This window comes from Centrocercus urophasianus, unplaced genomic scaffold (assembly GCF_019232065.1).
Source record: "Centrocercus urophasianus isolate 14NV4802_14NV808 unplaced genomic scaffold, USGS_Curo_1.0 seq_23, whole genome shotgun sequence".
Classification (NCBI taxonomy): Eukaryota; Metazoa; Chordata; class Aves; order Galliformes; family Phasianidae; genus Centrocercus; species Centrocercus urophasianus.
In genome coordinates this window covers 4,211,317-4,225,144 of record NW_024884789.1, presented here as the reverse complement: position 1 = coordinate 4,225,144, position 13,828 = coordinate 4,211,317, and positions in this window count along the sequence as shown.

Below are 13,828 nucleotides of genomic sequence, written 5' to 3'. Positions count from 1 at the left end.
CATCCTTTTGCCAAGAAGCATTGTGTGTACGTGTCTGTGTGTGTGAGAGAGTTTATAAGTTTCCAACATCAGAGACATGAGTGACTGCATTTATTAGCTTGTTTACAAATCTCAACAAATCTTTCACAATTTTATATTGTGTTCATAAAGCTTGCCAAGTCAAGTCCCCAAAACTTCACAAATAACTTTTTTTAATGGAAGAGATAATGCAGTTCTCCACCAGGAGCGGATATCAAACCAGCAGGATCTGCAGAAAGTAGAGAGCAGCATTAAAGACAAAGTGGTCTTGGTTAACGGAAGGAAAGATCTTAAAAATGTAGTTCAAGGGGGGTAATTGTAAAGTATCACATCCTGAAGAAAAATTTCTGCATTGCTGTGCAGAGATACAGTTGGTGGTGGGTTCAGTTTCAATCAACAATGTTGGCATATTGAAAAAAATAAATAAATGTAAACATCCTACTGGGACACTGTGCCATCTGTAGAACAATTGATGCTGCCCCTCAGTTCTACTCAACACCGGCACGGTAACAGCTGTGCACTGTAATCTAAGAAAGGTTTGTACAAATAGAAAGGGACCCCTGGACAACAACAGCAGAGGTGAGAGTTCCAGGAAGTACAGCCAACATTTTTAGGACTTGATTTTGCTCGAGTTTTGATAAGAGATGAAGGGAAAAAATGGCAACAGTTTTCAAAAATATAAAACTAGATGTAAAGGTAAAAATATTAAATTCTTCTACATGTGCGTTTTGGCTAACAAGATTTAGGAAAGTAAATAACATTGAGCACTAGAATAGACCACATAGGGACCCTATGGCACTAGCAGCCGTTAAAAAGCATAGGCAAATCTTATCTAAACCATTTCTTCTTCTGCCCTAGCACTGGCAAGGAGTAGATAATCTCCTGGGGTCCCTTCCTGGCTCATTCTTGATGGCTCCACAATGAAATTTGGGAAATGTCAAAATTATGGGTGTGCATTCCTTATTGTCCTCCACAGTGCATTAGCTCCAGCTGGGAAGAATTAAGCAGCAAGAAAATTATCTCTGCTCTCAGTTCTGGCATCACAGCAGCTCTCAGCAAAGAGGAGTAACTTTTAACTGAAGTCCAGCTCCAACCCTTGTATCCCAGACACAAAGAGGCTCACGCTCCCCTCAGCCAGAGAACATATGTTATCTGGTCATACATACAAGAGCTGGCACGTATTTGGTGCATGAGATACCTGGAAATTTGGCTACTGAACTCCACCAAGTTTCTGCAGATCACATATGAACTTTGTATTTTTTTCTAGAAGCTCAGAAACTGCATGAAAATTGGGGTAAATTTTCCATAGGCAGCAAATTGCACAGAGACCCACCCTGCCAAGTTTCATTTCCACCCTCCCAAGATGGAAGCCCTAATTTATTTTCCATGAAACTGCTCTATAATGCATGAGCAGAACAACTTTTCCTGCAACATTCCAGGACCACTTCACCCTAAAGAATTTTTGCAGAGGAAAAAAACTGGCTATTTCCATGCCAGAAACCCAAAATTTCAGCCAAAGTTTTTGAAGTTGGGGTAAGTTAGAACTGAAAAGTGAAAAAAAGATTTTGCTCAAGGTTAGTGCCACACAATTATTAGGAGGAATAATGAGACTGAAAAGAACTTCCAAGGTCAGTTAACTCAGTTCTCTGCTATGCAACTATATTGTATAATCCCATTTATAAATGCATTGAACTCCAACTTGAAACTAGTTTCATTATTTGCTTTAACCACATCTATTAGAAGGCTACTCAAGAGTGTCAGTCCTCCATTGACTAGAAATCTTCTTCTAATTTCTAACTTAACTTTATTCACGGTCAGTTTATCCCATTTGTTTGTGTGCCAGTACTGTTGCTAATTTAAATAACTTTTTTTTCTCACTTGTTTACTTCTCTGAGGTTTAATAAAGAGCAAGTATCCCATATTCAGCAGCACCACTTATCATGCCCACAGTGCATGACTTACAGATACCTAAATTTTGTTTATCAGTTCGATTCAGCTGTGTAAGACTACAGAGGGAGAAGTCCAAAAAAAATCAGACAAGAGTGTCAGTCCAAGCAGAACTGTTGTTCCCGCAGATACAGATAACAGGGTCTCTTTGCAGAGCAAAGGAGAACAAGCCTTGATACACAGAGACCACATTTCTTGGAATACTGAATCCAAACTTCAGCTAAGAGTAAGAGAAGAGCCTTGGGAATCTGGGATCTTTGCAGTGATAGTTTAATTAGACTGCCTTATCTGTACAACGAAAGTGGCAGCACTCTGAAAAAAACTCTACTTTTTGCTCCTCGCTTACAGCTCTATCATTTTCCCCAGCTCTGAATAAGCCTTTTGAGTAGTAACAGGCATGATGCCTACAAGCTGGGCAACACCCAAGCACTAAAACTTGAATCATCCACTTCTAAATGTGCAGCAATTTATGTAAAACAGAAAATGTGCTGTGTCTCAGCTGCTGAAAAAGGGAATTCGTTCCAAAAAGTGTGATGAAAAGTGGTATTTGGAACATGTATTTATAGTGTATTATTTTACATATTTTGTACCTATCTGTCTGATTTTCTTTTAAAAAATGTCTTATCACTATTAGTCTGAATAAATTCTCTCAGATGATTTCCCATCATCTCTATTTTCATTATCCAACTGAGTGCTCTTTTCTGGATATTTAAATGTTTGTTTATTTATGTTTAAGTTCATTAAGTTCAGGGAAAAAAATTGGACACTCTCAACTCCACTTTACTCATAACACAAAAACCAGGGGAGAGCCAATCAGACTGAAAGCAGCAGATATAAAATTAATAAAAACGAATACTTTTCAAATAAATGAACAAATCAAATGGTTGAATGATTTCACTACCAAAGAATAACACTGAGGTCCAACACTCAGCAAAAATTCTGACAGGATCTCTCCAACGATCTATGGGAAGAGTGAGTATGGACCGATCTACCCACAGATAGGAACAGATAGGTAGATAGTCACCCTTAGAAGAAAAAGGCAGGTATCTCCATTTAAACTGGACAGCTGAAAGGAAGAGGCTAACACAAACTCACAGAGATGAGCTACTTTAATGGAAAAAAGATAGGAAACCTGTGTGGATGTACCCAAGAACTGCCTTTAAGCAGAGATTCCACAGAGGACCTAGCAGCCCCTCTTCAGTCTTTCACAGAACCTGTATATTGAAGTCTTCAAAGGTTTTTCTTTACCACATAGCTACTATTGAGCTTTACACTCTTAATTCCAATGTGAAAAAGGCAGATTTTTTCCCCTTAAAGGTTTTTCTAAATTTTCTTAACAAACAAGCAGGAACTTCAGCCTTAACAGAGAGACATCTGTAGATGTCTAAGGTGACAGAATCAGCTGTTCTTGAAACACTTCAGTTAAACTTTTCTGACAGACGATGTTTTAGAAGAAAACAGAGTTAGATATGTTTGGTGAATTTAAGAATGCTTTACTTTTCCAGATTACCACTGCGGGAAGGGAAGAGGGAGAGCTCTGTTAGTCTGCCCATCCCTCCTAGAAGGGGAAGAGGTGACCAGGGTTAGAAACTTCCCTTCTGGCCAGGAACAAAAGAGAAGTCCAGGAAGATCAGATGCATTTTGATTAAGAGAACTATCTAGGGGAAAGCAGGAGGGAAATGGCAGGCCCAGATTAAACAGGAATAATGCACTGAGCACAAGGTTAAGCAAGAATAACCCTCCTTTCATAAGTAATACCCTCCTATTCCTGGACATCCTGTGTATCTGGAGGTGGGATCAGTCCCAGAAGTTCACTGCACTGCACGGTCCTACCTACAAACCTACCGAAGAGAGGCTATAAGAAAGAAAGGGACAGACTCTTTAGCAGGCCTGCTGTGATAGAACAAGGGGAAATGGTTTCAAACTAGAAGAGGGACATTTAGTTTGGATATAAGGAAGAAGTTTTTTACAATAAGGGTGGTGAGGCATTGGTACAGGTTGTTCAGAGAGGTGGTGGGTGCCCTGTCCTTGCAGACATTCAGGGGTCAGGCTGGATGGGGCTCTGAGTGCCTGATCAAGCTGTATGTGTCCCTGTTTATTGTAGGGGAGTTGGACCAGATGGCCTCTAAGGGTCCTTTCCAACTCAAAGGATTCTACGATTCTATGATTTTACTTTACGGAATAGGAGAAGCCCACAGGTGGGAAAGGCACCCACCCTTTTTGGAGCCCAGGTGAAAGCTGGCTGCCAAGGTCAGGCATTGAGTCACCAGGTGGTGTATTTAATTTAAAAGGAGCGTTAACCTTGTTTACACAAAATAACACCAATATGCAGAGAAGCAGTAAATCCATTGTCGTTAAACAGCAGGGAGGCTGCGGCGTGCTGGCAGTCTGCCCGCCCGCGCCGCGAACTCAGCTGGCACCCGGCAAACGCCGGCCCGAGCCTCGGCCTCCTCCTCCTCCTCCTCCTGGCAGCCTGTGCTGAAAATGCTTGCGGTATGCCCTTTCTACCCTCCAGTCGACTCTTTACATTCTTGTCAAATATATTTAGAGCAAGAGGTGTCCACTTGAAGGGAAACATTTATTAATCACTTAAATGCAGGAGCCTGGCGGCTCGCCAAGTTTACATTTATAAATATGTAGTATCTGTTTCCAGCTAAACAAGGAACTCCTGACCCTCCTCACCCGCAATCCAGCAAATATATATACATGGATGGAGGGAACTGGAAATCAGGGACAGACCTGCTGGACTGAGGGGCAGTGCTGGGGTCCCCCTTCCTGCTGCCAATTTGTTCTCTGCCTTTGTCTGAAAGTGATGCAGATAACAGTGCAGAAAGGGGATGATGTATCTTTAAGTAACGAACCGATTAAAGTTAAATTCCTGTTGACCGAGACAGTTGTGTTGACATTCCTGTTGTTTACAGGCAGCTGTCTCTGCTAATGACACTTTGATAACTGGAGTGAGGCTGCTGGTGGGCAGGGGCTGGGGCAGGCAGAGTCACTGGCCGGGTTAAAGAATGTGCTTTTTGAAACCTGGTCAACCAATTAAACATTAAAGTTTGTTGGCAGTGGTGCAATTCAGGAAGGGGAAATTCTGGGCTGCTTCTTTGATTTGTGCTCAGCTTATGTGGCTTAGAGGTCAGCCTGCCCCAGGTTGCTGAAGGATGGGGGAGATTCCAAGAGGACAGACAGAAAGCTGTTGGGCTTCAGGGCAGCCATGCATTGCCAGGGCTCAGGGCTGGGGTCAGAAGGGTGTCCTGCAGGGCAGCAAATGCAGTGAGACTGCAGCTCATGGGACAACTGCTCTCATCTTTTGCCATCTTATTGATGCTGCTCTGAAATCAGTGACTTAGCAGAACACTTACTGTAGTTTTGTTCACTGATTGCTCTTGGTGTTTGCCATTAATAGCTCCCCATTTGGCTGTGGGTTCTTGTGACTAAGGACCAAAATAACTTCCTGAATCCCACTCCCAAAGGCCTCGCTCAGGCCAAATTTCCAATAGGAGCTCCACATCTACCTACTGATAAACTTCAGTTGTCTAAGTAGTCTACAAGATCTCCTCTTCTGGTGAAAACAAAACAAGTGTTTAAGTACTCTACTAAGGCAATGCCCAGAGGAGATAACACAGCCCATCATCCTGGGCCATACATCAGCCCTTCTGCCTTGTACCAGCAACATTTGGTCCTGCTCAGAGCCTGAACGTAGCCCCTGAGATGCTGAAGGTATCTGGCACTGTGTTACCACATCAGAGTTTCCAGCACTCCAGAGGATCAGTTAAAATGCAGACATTTCCTTCCCATCTTTTTGTTAACAAAGCTTAAATTTAAGGCCTTTAAAACAAAGTGATAATGCCTCTTTAATTCCAAACTCACTTCCGCGTGCTCATTAACTATAGGCATTCATAGAAACCAATGGATTTATTTTTGAATATATAAAGTCACTTTAATGGACTTCAAACTCCAAATAAAAGTACCTAAAAGGCAGCATTTCCTTTTGTCACTAAAAACATTGCTGCCTTTATAGCAGAAGCATAATTCATGCAGAAAGAACACTTACAGTAAACACAAGTTAATTTGAATGAGTATCGATCAGGGGGAATGTACCTTGCTAAGAAATCTTGGCTCTTTAAATCGCCTCCTTTAGGTGATTAGAAGCTGAATCTTTTTTTTTTTTAAATTCCCAGCATCAGTTTGTTTGCCATTTTTTTCATAAAGCAAGCCAGTAGGAATGGGAGGAATGCAACTGTGTTCTACACAGGGTTTGAAATATTTGGTAGATGAAAATATACGCATATTTGAGGTAAATTCCCAGCATGCGTGCAAAAAAACTGCAAATTTCGTAACAGCACAGGAAAACACCACTGACCTCCAAAACTGAAAGACTTGCTTTAAATAAGTGTTATCTGTATGTGCCCAGTTTAACCCGCATGCATTGCAAACAGCGTGGTGGCCATCCAGGCACCAGGTTATCATAACCATGCTTAGTGCCAACGGGTGAGCAGGGCTCCACCAGCTCGTTTCCAGTGGGAAGCCTCAGAGCACAGACACCAGTGATGCTTCTGATACAACCCCAGCCCACTTCACGATGCCATGGGATGTTTCGCTCACGGGAACGAGAGTGTAAGAACTGGTGCCTTGGCTGCAGTCCAGCTCCGTAATTAGTTTTTGCATTTCTAAACATTCCTGGTGTAGCAGCGAGCAGAGGTTATTTTCTACTATTGAGTAACACCAAGACCCAAAGAATGGCCAGAAGGGCTGGCTGCATTTCAGTGGGAGCAGGAGAGATCTCTGCGGTCTGTAAAGTGTTTGGGGATCCTTCAAGATGAAAGGTTCATTAACAATTGGAAGTTAATATTAGCATAATAATCAGTCATAGCTCTTCTGGTAAGACCTACTCAGGAGATCCCACGCTGCAGGTTTCCATTCTGTGGCACAATTTTATCTGTGTTTCCCAATCTGCGAGAAGCAGAGTCCAGTAAGGTTTTCCCATGCGAATGATTTTTCCAATAAGAAATACAGGATACAGAGATAAATATACATATGTATATGAACCTGAAATTACTATTTCTCCATGTTGTGATCAGGGGGACAAGAAGTCATTCTGAATTTGTTTGGTCTGAAAAAGAATATATCAATTTGCTGTAATCATTGAAACGTAGAAGTGGTGGGGCCAATGACACCTTCTTTAAGGGAAGAAATTCAGGAAATATTTTATCTTGAGAAAGGACATTGAATATAAATATATCCATACATTTTCTAGATTAAATGTTTCAGAGTTTGTGGGTTTTTTTCCAAATAGCATACTTGTCTGGGATATATTAAACAATGCAAAGCCTTGGAGACCCACACAGTTTCAGCTCAAGGAAAACTTTAAGCACTAATTCAAACCAAAAATTTTACTTGACAAGGAATAAAAAATGCATCTTTCTGTGATTCTAACACTTTAAGATTATTCTATTATTCACTATTATTTGCTTCCCCTGCTCCCACTGGGACCGGACATAAAATTTCCATGTCAGTATATCTGATTTTTACTAGCAGCCTTTTTTAACATGAAGGGAATTAAGGCTTGCTATATTGAATTGCACTGGTCTCTGATCCAGGACACTTTTATGTGTTGACATCTGCTCCAACAAGACTTATGTAAGGGAAGGAACATGACAATCAGATATAAGCTTGAATAAGAAAATGAGTTCGTTTTCTTTCCAAGAAACGCCAGTGGAAGAAACTCATATAGCAGTGCTGTACTACTGCTGGGCTTGTCATTTAACAAATTAATTAGGTTGGTCTAACTTGCAAAAATGAAGACAACAAATTACTTTTACCCTGGTACCAGAAGTGATGTTGAAAAACACGAGTTTCCAAGTGAAGTGAAGCAGACAGGATGTTAGCTTGTAATTAAAATTGAGATTCTGAAGAAAAAAAAACAGTACCCAAAATTATTAGCAGGGTGAGATGCTACGTTTGTGGAGGCCAAGACCCCATTTTCTAACACACACCTGTAATGGAAGGGCAGCACGTTTTCTAAGTACTGTGCAAGCAAACATGTTCCCTGGTTCCGTACTGCACTGTAAGGAAATTTATTGAAACTCACTCCCTGAACAATTCATTTTTGTAATTAATTCAATCATTCAACAATTAGTCACAAGCTTGATGTTCAATTTTACTGATCACTTAGATTTTAAAGGCTGAAGAGGACCCAAACTACAGCAATTTCATCTTAATTCAAATGTCAACCTTCCTACTGAACCCTGTGCATTAGTTGGAGTTTTAGTTAGATTTATTGTGCTCCAAGACAGCCTTCTCACACAAGAAAATGGTGTCTTGATTAGTACTGAATGTGCATCATGAGAGATTCCTTGGATTACAAAATAATGACCAGTTTCTAACCAGCTCTCCGGTGTCTTTTACCTTTATAACACTATCAACCAACTGAGTTGACACAAATTACCTCATTTTAGCTTTGACGCATCATTTTATTTCCATTTACCACTGACTTAAGCACACATAATTACTAACTTAGGTCACAAACAAATGTGACGGACAAGTTTCACACTGAGCAAAATGTTTTATTACATGGCATTACTATCAACCTAAGTTAATTAATTAAAATTAACATAAGCTGTTGGCTAATTGCAGCCCAGGAGAAATTCTACTGCACCCAATGGTATAAGATTGGAAAATTATCACAATATTTTAAAGCTTGACAAGTTCCAGTGAAAAGAACATTAATAGGAGCAGGTTGCCAGGGTAAATAGACCAGTACTGATTTCCAGTATGGAAATATGTATTTCCATACTTTGCAATTGGAGCAGAAGCAGCAGGAGCAACACTTTGAATTCTGTGCTTACACAGAAATACAAACACCTTCTAAATAAAGTGGATTTTTTCAGCAGTCTTTCACTATAACTACATAAAATATAATCTTCCTGATGGCAAACACAAAATACATGTATATACATTTAACCCTTTTTCCGACAAAGAGAAAATGAAAAGGACATCTTGCTTAGAAAATTGGTCACAAGCAGTGATTAAACAAGCAATGGACCCATCCACAGTGTTATGAACACCACAACTCTTAAGCTGCCTGACAATGAGAATCCCCACACTGATCAGAAATACCACGGAGGTACAGGGTGCATCCTACAAGACAGTGCCTTCTCTAGCATGCGTACTTCCATTTCAGTACCATTTGGCAACTGAAAGACCTTGAAAGATCACTGCCCTGACACGACAGCACACAGGCAGAGAAGCAGCAGAAAAACAGAGTTTGGGGATGAGCCATACCAATACAGTTGGAGCATAGAGCCGCCCCTCATGTCACAGTGGACCCTCAAGTGCTCAGGAATGTCTCATTTTGTTGCATATATACAATATACAATAATTTTTGTTGCATATATACAATATACAATAATTTCATTGGAAAGAGTCTCTGGAGGTCGTATTTGTCCACACTGCCTTGCAGTACGTACCTAAAGGGTCTACTAAAACTCCCATGAGTGTTTGCTGGAAGTGGCATCTGTTAAGAAGGGTCTTGTGTTTTTGTTAATACAATCTGTTGCTTCTTTAATATCAAATATATAATAATTACCACCATTTGTTCAGCTGCTTGAAACTAGCACAGTAATCTCAGCCACAGCCACCCAGAGTAAGGCATGCACAGCAGCCAAGGACCTGCTGTGGTCCCAGCACACATCAATACTGAACCCTAGTATGGGTGAATGATAGCCAGTATCGACACGCCTTCCCTTATTTATTTGCTGTCTTACAACATTTTCTATCCCATGGTTTTCTATCTAATGCTGCCTTAAAAAAATGAATTCATTACAATCGAATTACTTACATTAACTTTATTGCCTCCTGGTGTTTTGTTATTCCCATGACAATTTCAGTCCTTAATGAACCTTCAAGCCAAAGACAGTTGAGCCACCTAACAAATACATCTTAGTTTGACCTCCTACCTATTTGGCAGGCTGTACTTGTAGCAGCACTGAGACACAGTCACACTTTGAAAGGTAACCACAGCCTGGTGATGCTCACAGCTGTTCCTCACCAGTTTCTCATTTTATTCAGTGAAAACCAAAGTTGATATGCATTTCTGCAGATCAAAAATAGTACTTGGTTTCCATGTATCCTACATCACTAGGACAGACAGATAGTCTGCAAGCTTTCCCCCAGCCTGGCAGTACTCCATGCCAGACTTCCATCACACCCATGGAAGGAAGGGCAATGTCAGCTGCTTCCTAGCATAAGGACAGGTGGCAGCAAAACCAGGAGACATTCATTAGCCTGATAAACCACAGAAACAGAATTTGTATTCATCAAGCTCCCAGGCCTCCTTACTGCCCTCTTTTCCACTATGCTTTGATAGAAATTCTGGGCTTGGCAAGCTCAGCCAGATGGTAAAACTTCCACAGACTTCTATGGCCTGGATATTTTCTTTGCTTTTACTGCAAGGCAGAAGGTTAAATCATGCGACTATTTATATTTGTCCAGAAGTGAAAAATATCATGAGAGTCATATAAAGTGTCCTTAAACCGACTGGGAACTAGCCCTGCAGAAATCCCGTGCAACAAGTTGTACTGGGCCAATAGGGTAGGCCAGATCTTGCTGCCTCCCCATGTTTTGGCTGGTAGGTGCAGAGATTTGCTGCTGAAATGTATTGCTAAATTTTCCACCTCACACTCTGAAGATTTTCATCAACCCTATTGCACTTTGGCTCTCCTTTACTGCCTGGGTCCTGTAAGGGAGCACTGCAAGCACAAAAGCACTAGAGTAGTCTGCTAGCAGGAGGTCAAAGGCAACATGAGGATGCAAAAGTGCATATGAAAGATGCAAGAAAAAAAATATAGTTCTTTAACTCCTAACAATAACTGATACAAAATCTAAGGGTTCAACATATCATGAGATTTCTGTTCTCCTCTTTCTGTTGACAAAAGCAATCATGCATGTTGTTAGCTGAGAAAGTAATATTCTTTGTCTTTCTAACAAAGATTTTAGTCCTACAACGACGGGTCAAAGGGTTGCATGCTGCAAAGGAAAAAAAAATAATCTCCCATAAAACCAAATGTCTTTCAGAGTTACAATTATTTGCAATTATCTAATTCAGCATAAAAGGCAAACATGATGTCACAGGGGCTTTGATACTATAAAAGGCTCCTTTTGTGAAAGGCCTTTGATCCTTCCTAATCCACACGCCAGGTATTGCTGATTTAATTGCCTGAAAGGTAAATATAAATTACCAAGCAGATCTTTGTGCTAATTTTATTTATTGCAATTGCTTTTTTATGGATTTTTTCACACTGGAAAAAACTAATGTTCTTGTTTCACTCCTAAAGTATTTTCAATGGATACTTTGAATTACACAGAAAAAGTTTAACTATTGTGAATTGGATAACATTTGCTTAGAAACACATGTGATGGAGGAAACAGCACTGACTTCATGATGTGTGCAGTTGTGTGCGAGTGTGTGTGCATGTGTGTTCTGCAGGAAAATGAATTATATCTTCCTGAATATGTCTCAGGAGTAAAATTTCTCACATTTAAAACATATGCAAGCTTCAAGTTTTAATCCCTGTTGAAAAAATGAGGTAGTTTATGCTATTTATACCATTCTATTTTCTTAGACCTCCTGTCTTTTCAGTTCTTTCAGTTCTTTATCATCTTATTTCTTTTGGAGCCAACAGCATACCTGTATTGCCAGACAAGTGTAGCATAAAAGAAACTGAAGCTGATTTTGCATAACAAAAACTTAATATAAAATTGACGTAGTTCAGGGCTGCACGTATGAAAAACAGAGAAAAAAAAGAGAATCCTGAAAAATAGTGAAGAAAAGTTTCCAGAAATTGTTTCCTCCCATTGTGCAGCCTCCCCTGCACAGCATGCTGCTAGCACTGCAGCGCTTCACCCCTGTGAACGGAGAGCTTCAGCGGTGTGGATCTGTCCTCGTGCACATAAGGATTTCTGAGTAACCCGAGCAAAATAAAACAAAGGGATATCAGCTGCAGAAAGCTCAGCTGCCTCTTAATAATACATGGTAGTTGAGTATTTCCAATTAATACACATTCTTCTCACAGCAGCCTAAAAAATTAGCAGGAAGCGACGCGAATGATTTTATCCCACTAAAGAACTGAGGCAAGATTTACGCTGAAATTACAATCTGAGCCTAAACAATGACAGCCATTGTCTTGCAATAACATCTGAAAATCGAGAAGTTGCTGGCCTGAGGTGAATCTCAGGGCAGTGAACACAACCAACTTTCGAAACATTATTAGCTAACATCAATAACTCTATCTTATTAAAATCTCCAATGATAGCGCACGTAAAAACACCTTTGTTAATGGAATACAAATATGCCTTCCTCCTCGCTCTGAAATCCTGCTAACTTCTGGTGTGGAAAACATCTCGGTGCAACAGGGGGGTTTGAAAGAGGGGGTCCTCAAATATTGACACTGGTCAGTGACATTGGTGTTAAAAAAGAGAGCGAAAGAAAGAAAGGAAAAGGAAGGAAAAAAGGAAGGAAAAAGAAAACTCCAATTAGAAGTATCCTGGGGTTATTAGAGATAACACTGCTCATATCCAATTAAGATGAAAACCATTTTACCAGTTTAATGTGCCACCTCTGGCAGTTTTGGTTTATTAGCTTTATCAGACTTCAGAACTGAGGCTCACAGTGATACGTATGCTGTGTATTGGAGAGATAAATGTTAAGGCTTAAAGATTAATTAGTATAGAATAAGATGCTTGAAAAGTTGTTCCTTAACCATGGGCACTGTGCAATTTCTTGGAGAGAAAACACTTTCTGAGGCAGGGCTCCTTTGGGTGCAGTGATGGGAAGTTACCCCTCTGCAGTGCTGACTTTGCTACCCTCACATGTGGCTAATGTAACACCAAATGCCTTTCGCTGCTGAACACATTTCAGAGGAAAAGCTGAGAGCAGGATGCTTTGGGTGGCAGACCCTCTGGTACACCTGCTGAACTCAAAGCTGTTTTGATTTTACAACTTCTGTCCAATTTGGGGAGCACGGGGTACCAAGGAGGCAACATTGACCAAGGTCAAAAAAGTCAATTATGCCATTTCTTCTAAAATCTGGTGTTGAGGAGCAGGTATGGAGGAGAAAATCCTCATGAAAGCTATGGAGCAAGAGGAAAATCCTCATGGAATATAGAGACCTAAGAACAGAAATTAATGGAGAAAACCTTGAATGTTGTCACTGGTGGAGATGGAAACTCCTGATGGCTTCCATACTGAATAATCATCAGAACAACTGTAACAGCAGCAGAGTAACATCTGCATGGTACAGCCCTCCAAACATTAAGCAGCTGAGGCAGCATATTGGTACAAAGCAAATTCTTCCTTCAGGAGGACAAAACTCTCCTGCAGCATTTCCCCAACTTCCCCTGTTGGGTGGATCAAAAGCAGCTTTTATTAATCCCACTTCCTAACCAGGACAAAATTAGCAAGTTTGACTGAAATATGAAAATTTAGAACAGAAGGCTTTCCTTTTTTTCTTTAACTTTTCTTCAAGCTGGAGAAAGTACTGAAGATTATTTGATTTGCCATTAATCCAAAACACAAAACGCAGTTCAACTCTTAATTTCACTCAAAATAAGCATCCACAAATTTTACGATGTAAAAATTAATATATAGAAGCAAGTAGTATTTATCAGTGTCTGTTTGCTGACACTATATCAACCCCCTCCATTCATTCATGTTGCAAATGTCAACTGAATTGCATGAGACTTGAGAAGACATTGTCACAGCTCTCAAGAAATAATTTAAAAATGTATTTTTTACTTCCTGATCACATCACCACTTAGAGAGTTTTAATTGGATTAATCAACCTGAGGTATAACAACGTGAAAG